The following is a 7,558-nucleotide window of genomic DNA, read 5'->3' as shown; positions in this document are numbered from 1 at the left end:
GTCTCAGGATGATTCTGAAAATTGCCTGGCAGGATAAGATACCAGACACTGAGGTCCTTTCTCAAACTAAACTGCCAAGCATTCAAACTTTACTTCTGAGAGCACAACTCTGATGGGCTGGCCAGGTTGTTCAAATGCCAAACATACGCTTGCCAAAAAGATTATTTTATGGAAAACTCATACAAGGCAGGCATTCACATGGTGGTCAAAAGAAGCAACACAAGGATGCTCTCAAGGTCTCTCTTAAGGACTTTGGAATTGATTGTGTGGCATGGGAGACACTGGCACAGGACCAGTCAGCATGGCATGCCCACATCACAGAAGGTACTGTGCTCTATGAGCAAGTCAGAATTGAAGCAGCTCAAAAGAAATGAGATGCACAAATTTAGAGACTCCACCCCAAACGTTCACATGGACTATATGTGCCCGACCTGTGGTAGAGCATTCCGTGCTCGTATTGGTCCGATCAGCCCCAGTCAGACACACTGAATCCTGACTCTAGCATAGTGATGTCATTTTGCTCCTCTTCAAGAATGGAGGACAACAACCGTTTCACAAACAACTCAGGCACTATCTTCTTCATCAAGCCCTTCCCAATCACTGGAAATCCAATGCTCTCCTTTCCAAACTTCCTTGCATTTTACATATGCATATGCATATGCATACACACATACACATATATATGTCCGTGTCTGTGTGTAACTATATAGTAACTATATATGCAAACTATAACTATATACTATATAGTACAGTATATAGTATGGATATTTATAGTATATACTTTACTATATATAGTGTATAGTAACTACATATACATATACAAGAAACTATATATTCTATATATTTTAGTTTATAATTTTATTCATTGTATACTTATTTATTTTATAGTTTATATATGCATTTAGAGTTGCAGGGCTTAAATATAGTAAACCATATATATACATATATGGTTAAAGTGATGTATACAATATAGGTGATGCATACCTATTGTATATACCTAATGTGTGCACAATATACCTAATGTATACCTACATTAATGTATGTATAATCCATATGCCTATATATAATATACATATATTTAATATGCATATAGATATGTAATGTATACACACATGTGCTATGTATGCATCTAAATCCATATGCACATAAATCCATACACATACATATACACATGTATGGTATTCACATGTGTTTGTATTTATTCATTTTATATTTATGTTACATGTATTTTTATTGTATTTATTGTGTCCCTCACTACAGTGTAAATTTTTTTCTGAACAGGGACTGTTTCCTTTATCCTTCTATCCCCCACTACCCAGCATAGTGCCTGGCACATAGTAAGTACTTAATAAATATTTGTTGATTGATCCCAAGGCCACTGAGCTAGCATCCTAGGAAGGAGAGGGGCCACTGCTGCCTGCTGTCATCAGATCGTGGTTCCGCAGACCTCTGGAGGAACAATGTGACCCTCATCAGAGCCTCCATAGCCGAGCACAAAGGCAATGGGGCTAATATTAGACCTGCTGGCCTTCACAGTGCCCCTCAATGCTGTCACTTCATGCTTAGCATACCCTTCTGCGGAAGGAGACAAAGGGAAACGGTCCGCCCTTGACTTCATTTTTCCTGGCTTTCAGCAGCTGGTATGAGGCAGTTAACCATTTTACTGCTGAGCAAAGAGAAGACAGGCCAACGCTCACCTATGTCCAATTTAAATCTTTTACCTTTTATTGTCACATCTGTATAATTTTTAAAAAATAAAACTCTAGACATAACTTTATGGCAACTCCTTGTATAGAAGCTCTCACCACCGATGCAAAACAATCAATAAACATTTTTTGAGTTCCCACTATATACCATGTCTGTTAGGCTCTGGAGGTACCATGGCAAAAGCGAAACTGTATCTGTCCTTAAGAAACTTACAGTCTAGCCAGGGAGATACATTTAGGTATAGCTATTTCCAAAATAGATACAAAAAAAAAAATAATTTGGCTGGGAAGGCGGCAAAGAGCTCAGGACTTGGAGTCGCGAAGACCTGCGTTCAAATTCAGCCACAGACACCTCCCAGCTGTTTGACCCTGGGCAAACCACTCAACTTGTTGCGACTCGCTTTCCACATCTGTAAAATGAAATTACATTTGCTGAGTACTTTGCAAACCTTAAGCGCTACACAAATGCTAGCGTTTGTGATTATGACAGACACGGAGAGAATGCGCAGGTAGCAAGGGGTCAGAAGCAGTTTTTGAATCCAACTCCTCTGACTTTGGATCCGTGATTTTTATCCTATTATTGATCTGCACCTTCTAGTCTTAGAGAAATGGCTGGGATTGGAAGTGCCCTTATCCTCTGCCCCCCTCTCCCAAACCTTACTTTATATATTTGTTGTTGAGTCATTCGTCAGTCATGTCCAACTCTTCCTGACCCCGTCTGGGGTTTTCTCAGCAAAGATGCTGGAGCGGTTTGTCATTTCCTTCTCCAGCTCATTTGACAGATGAGAAAACTGAGGCAAACGGTGAAGTGACTTGCCCAGGGTCACACAGCTAGTAAGTGTTTGAGGCGGGGTTTGAACTTAAGAAGATGAGTCTTCCCGACTCTAGGTGGCTCTATCCACTGCACTACCCAATTACCCCTACTTTGTATATTCATTGTGCTAAACTGCATAAATGTTGTTTTACCCACATACAATGAAAGCTCCCCAAGGGCATGAAGCGTTTCACTTTTGTCTCTGTATCCCCAGGCCAGGCACACGAATAGGCCATAATAAGTGCTTGCTGATTAATTTGTTGATTTACCTGTCTCAGGTTAGGGACTGGTTTGATTCTGTCTTTAGCAGCCCCTGTCCCCACCCAGCATGGTGCTTGGCACATAGTAGGCACTTTAAAATGTCTATTAAGTGAATAAAATTACTTGTCCATAGTCATACAGAGCCAGAATGTATTCAAAGGCAGAACTTGAACCCAGGTTTCCTGACTCAAGGCCAGCCTCTCTATCCACTATGGAGAACGACTGCTCTCAGCTGCCGTGGATCCAAGACATTGATGGAAGCCATAGAGATGAGGAGGAAGAGGCTTAATCAATGTTTATTAATTGATTGACTCCAGGGAGAAGAGACAGTCTGTTCAAGGGAAGGGAGATGAGAGATAGAATACTGTCTGTGAAGAACAAAGAAGGTCAGGCTAGACTGTTTAGTACGTGAAGGAGACTAATACATAATATGTATTATATTCCTGGAGTCAGGAAGACTCATCTTCATGAGTTCAAATCTGGCCTCAGCCACTTGCCAGCTGTATGACCCTGGACAAGTCGCTTCATCCTGTTTGCCTCAATTTCCTCATTTGTAAGATGAGTTGGAGACGGAAATGGCAAACCACTCCAGTATCTCTGTCAAGAAAACCCCAAATGGGGTCACAGAGAGTCAGATATGATTGAAAATGACCGGACAACAACAACAAAACATAGTAAGACTGTAAAGGCAGGACAGAGCCCAGCTAAGAGAGGTTTTAGATGCCAGAGGAGTTTGCCAACATGGTTCCTTTCTCTCCTATTCCATGGGGGTATACATCAGCTACTCCCCTTACTCTCCTAATCTACATGCACTCTTGGGGATTAGGGTCCCTGGGGAAGGGGAAGAGTTTGCTGAAACAGAATCAAGATGTAGACGGAGAAGGAACCTCAGAGACCATCTATTTCAACTTCCTCATTATTCAAAGGTGGAAATTGAGTCTTAAGGCACCAAAGTCACATAGGTGCTGCCCAGTAGAAAAAGCCGTGGGCTTGGAATCACTGGGTTCAAGTCTCAAAATGAAAACTCGCTAGCTTTGTGGTCTTGGGTCAATTGTTTAACCTTGCTTTTTATTTTTGGAGGGGGGAGGGCAGGGCAATTGGGGTTAAGTGACTTGCCCAAGGTCACACAGCTAGTAAGTGTCATAGGTCAAATTTGAATTCAGGTCCTCCTGACTCCAGGGCCGGTGCTCTACTCACTGCACCATCTAGCCACCCCAATTGTTTAACCTTTCTGAGCCTCAGCTTCCCCATTTGTCAAATGGAGATGATTCTTGTACTACCTACCTGAGGAAGTGAGGAGGCAGTTTTCTAGAAAGCTTTTTGTAAATTTTAACACCTTTTGAAATGGACTAGCTATGCGAACATGGTCAAGTAAATAACTTACGGACTCAAAGGCCATAAGTTAAAAATGAGTTATCCTATCCAGAGGGAGTTTCCATACCAGAAATTGGATCAAATCAAGGGTCTGGGGAAAAAAATACACGGAGTCCTGTCAACTCAAGTACAAATAAATTTTGAAAGAAACAATATAAACTCTCCTTTAATGTTATAGAGACAAAGATACTTAGATCCTAGTGAAAAAAGGAAGATAATGGAATCATAGATTTAGACTTGGAAGGTTAATGGACTTCCCCCTCCCCTCCCCCCCATTTTACAGAGGAGGAAATTGAAGGTGGGATTTTTCAGATTATTACTGAATAATATTCAGTGACTCATTCTGATAGCGGCCAGTTTTGGGGGAAATGGCACGTGGACCAGGGATACTCAGCACTCTCTCTCCAAACTGGCTTTCAGTTTCAATGACTGGACATCTCAGCTTGATAGAATAAACTCCCCCAATTGTGAACAGCCTGTGCCAGCTGTCTCTGGGATGGAAAAAAAAATGGTTAAGAAAAGGAAGAGTCAGAGTCGATTCTAATTCCCCTAGGCCCTTGGGATTAAGAGGCTCTCGTAAAGCCAAAAGGCTTTCACAGCACCTATCTTTCCACAGGGCTTTTGGTGAAAACCAAGTTTCTCTTCTCCCATGCAGGACCCTAGCCCATGATGGAGACAAAACAGCCCTTCTCCTGGGACAGCAAGAGGCAACCCCACTAGCTATTGACTCAAACCAGAGTCAGGGAGGTAGAAACCCAGTCCCTGGCCAGAAGCAGTGAACAAGGCAAATCCTTCCCTGCAGCATCTTGCCTCTCCCAGAATTTAGGATGCTAATCCTTTACTCAAACAACAGGGAGAAAGCTCTCAGGGCCCCACTGCCAACAAAGCTTAGTGGATGTAACCTCCCTCTGACTGGGAGCGAGTCACAAACAAAGCTAGACATGTTCTTGGCTCCAGAAGATGATTGCTCGGTTGCTAGGCACAATTAGAGATGGCTGGGGTGGGATTATTGAAAACCTTTTTTCCTTGAGAAACACACACACACACACATACATGTACCACACACGCACACGCATATACACACATACACACATGGATTTGGGATTTTCTTTCAGCTTCCTTTGATGGGGCTATAAGCAACCTTATAATGAGGGCTGAGAGCCCTTTAATGAAGGAGGAGTCAAGGAAGAGCTGAGGAGAGAGGGGAACAAAGACTAATGGGCAGAAGTCACGGAAGGGAGCATGCTGGGAATATTCTGCGGGAGACTTGGGGGGATCTCAGTTCTAAAGCTGGAAGGGAATTAAAGGGCATCCATTGAATCCAACAACTTCATGGGGGAGACCTAGAGATCAGTCTAACTCGCCCAAGGGAAAGAGTAGCAGAATTAGGAGGTGAATCAAGGTTTTCCAAATCAGAAGCCAATCTTTTTTCCATGATATATTATGGCCTCTTTATTCTGTGTCATCAGAATAAAGGGTCAGAGACATCCTGGTATAGTGGTAGAGGAGCAGATTTGGTGTCAGGAAGACCTGGATTCAAGTTCTGCCTTTGATCCTTCCTAGCTGTGTGACCCTGGGCAATACACTTGGTCTCTCTGAACTTTGGCTTCCTTATCATTTGAATGATGAGACTGGACGCAATAGCTCTAAAGTCTATTCTATCTCTAAATCTATGATGCTGGGACCCATTTGGTGAGAGTAGTGGGTGGGAGAGAGAAGAGAGCAAAATGTCAAGATGGTTAAGAAAGCATCCATTTAGTAAGCTAACACAAGCTAATAGTTCTACAAGACCATAAGGATTACAAAGCACATTACACATTATTTTTTTCATTTAATCTTTAAAACTATGGAAAGTAGATATTACCGTCATGCCCATTTTGTAAAGGCCTGAAGGGTGGAGTGTTTTCCCCAGGATCACATCATTTGTAAGTTTAGGTCCGGTCCTCTGGGCCTCAGTTTCCCCATTTGTAAAATGAAAGTGTGAGACTAGGTGACTGCTATACTCTCTTCCAACTCTGGCTCGATGATTCCCTGATCCCATGATTCCCCCAAGTCCAGTGCTCTTTAGACAGGACCATTTACCTCTTAGCAAATGTATGGAGAAGGGTCAACCCCAAAGCTTCACATCGGAGTGTGCTCTAATGCTGACAGCCATGGGGATCACCAGCATCTCTTGATTTAGCACAAAGAAAGTCCAACCCACCTCTGCTAGGAGGAGGGATGCACCTTACCAGACAGCCACCATCTCAGCACCTATTTTTCTGAGTTTGCCTTCCCCCTTCAAATAGACACTCCTCTGGCTCCTTCCCGCTTTCCTTCCCCTGTTCCTGCCCTCCTCATCACATTCCTGGCTGGGAGGTGGCAGTTTTCTTTTCTCTGGCACTGAACAATGGGCCTCAGGATGTCCAGCCCATCAAGGCCGCTGATTAACAGCCACATTCCTTATACTTTCCCATTTAGAAAGAGCTCAGCCTAGGCCTTCAGGCGCCTCAGGAAGCACTTTGAGTGCCCTAGGAGCCTAAGGCAGTGCCATTAAGAGAGGCCAGGAAAGGAACAGGAAGAGGGACAAGGGTGCATACATCATTGAACATCCTTAGAATGCAAGAGACTGGAGGCACAGTCAGAAAGATAGAGGAATAGATGGATTGATCAAATAAGATACTTAGAGATGATAAGTAGATAGATGATAGAGAAAATTAAATGGATAGCTATATTAGACAGATGGACAGACAGACAGACATAGAGAGATAAGGTAAGCATAGGTGAAGGTTGTTGCTCAGTCTTTTTTCAGTTGTGTTTGATTCTCTGGGATGTCATTTAGGGTTTTCTTGACAAAGACACTGAAGTGGTTTGCCATTTCCTTCTCCAGCTCATTTTACATATGAGGAAACTGAGGCAAACATGGTTAAGTGACTTGCCCACGGTCAAATAGCTAGTAAGTGTCTGAGGCCAGATTCGAACTCATGAAGATGAGTCTTCCTGACTCCAGGCCTGTGCCGCCCAGATATAGATGGATTAATAGAGAATATGGGTGGGTAGAGAGATGTGATTAGATAGACAGCTATAGATGCATGGGTAACTAGAGAGATAGAGAGAAATATATGTCTCTACTCTTTGCTCTTGAGATACAGTTCAAGGGATGGGAAGAGAAGTTTACTGTTACGGAGTTTAAGGCCATGCAAATCAGAAAGTGCCATATAACTATCAGCTACCATCATCATCTTCATCATCTTCATCTTTATTATCACTGTTACCTCATTCTCCTTATCTTTTCCCATTGGTCTCAGATACAAACAGTCCCAAGATAAGTGAATATAGTATTGGTGGTGGTGGTGGTGATTGTTGTTTTCTTTAATGCTCTGTGGACATTTCCTCCTCACACAACCCTGCCCACCTTTTCAGT

This window comes from Trichosurus vulpecula, chromosome 1 (assembly GCF_011100635.1).
Source record: "Trichosurus vulpecula isolate mTriVul1 chromosome 1, mTriVul1.pri, whole genome shotgun sequence".
Classification (NCBI taxonomy): Eukaryota; Metazoa; Chordata; class Mammalia; order Diprotodontia; family Phalangeridae; genus Trichosurus; species Trichosurus vulpecula.
The sequence above is the reverse complement of the archived record's forward strand: the minus strand, read 5'-3'. Positions refer to the sequence as shown.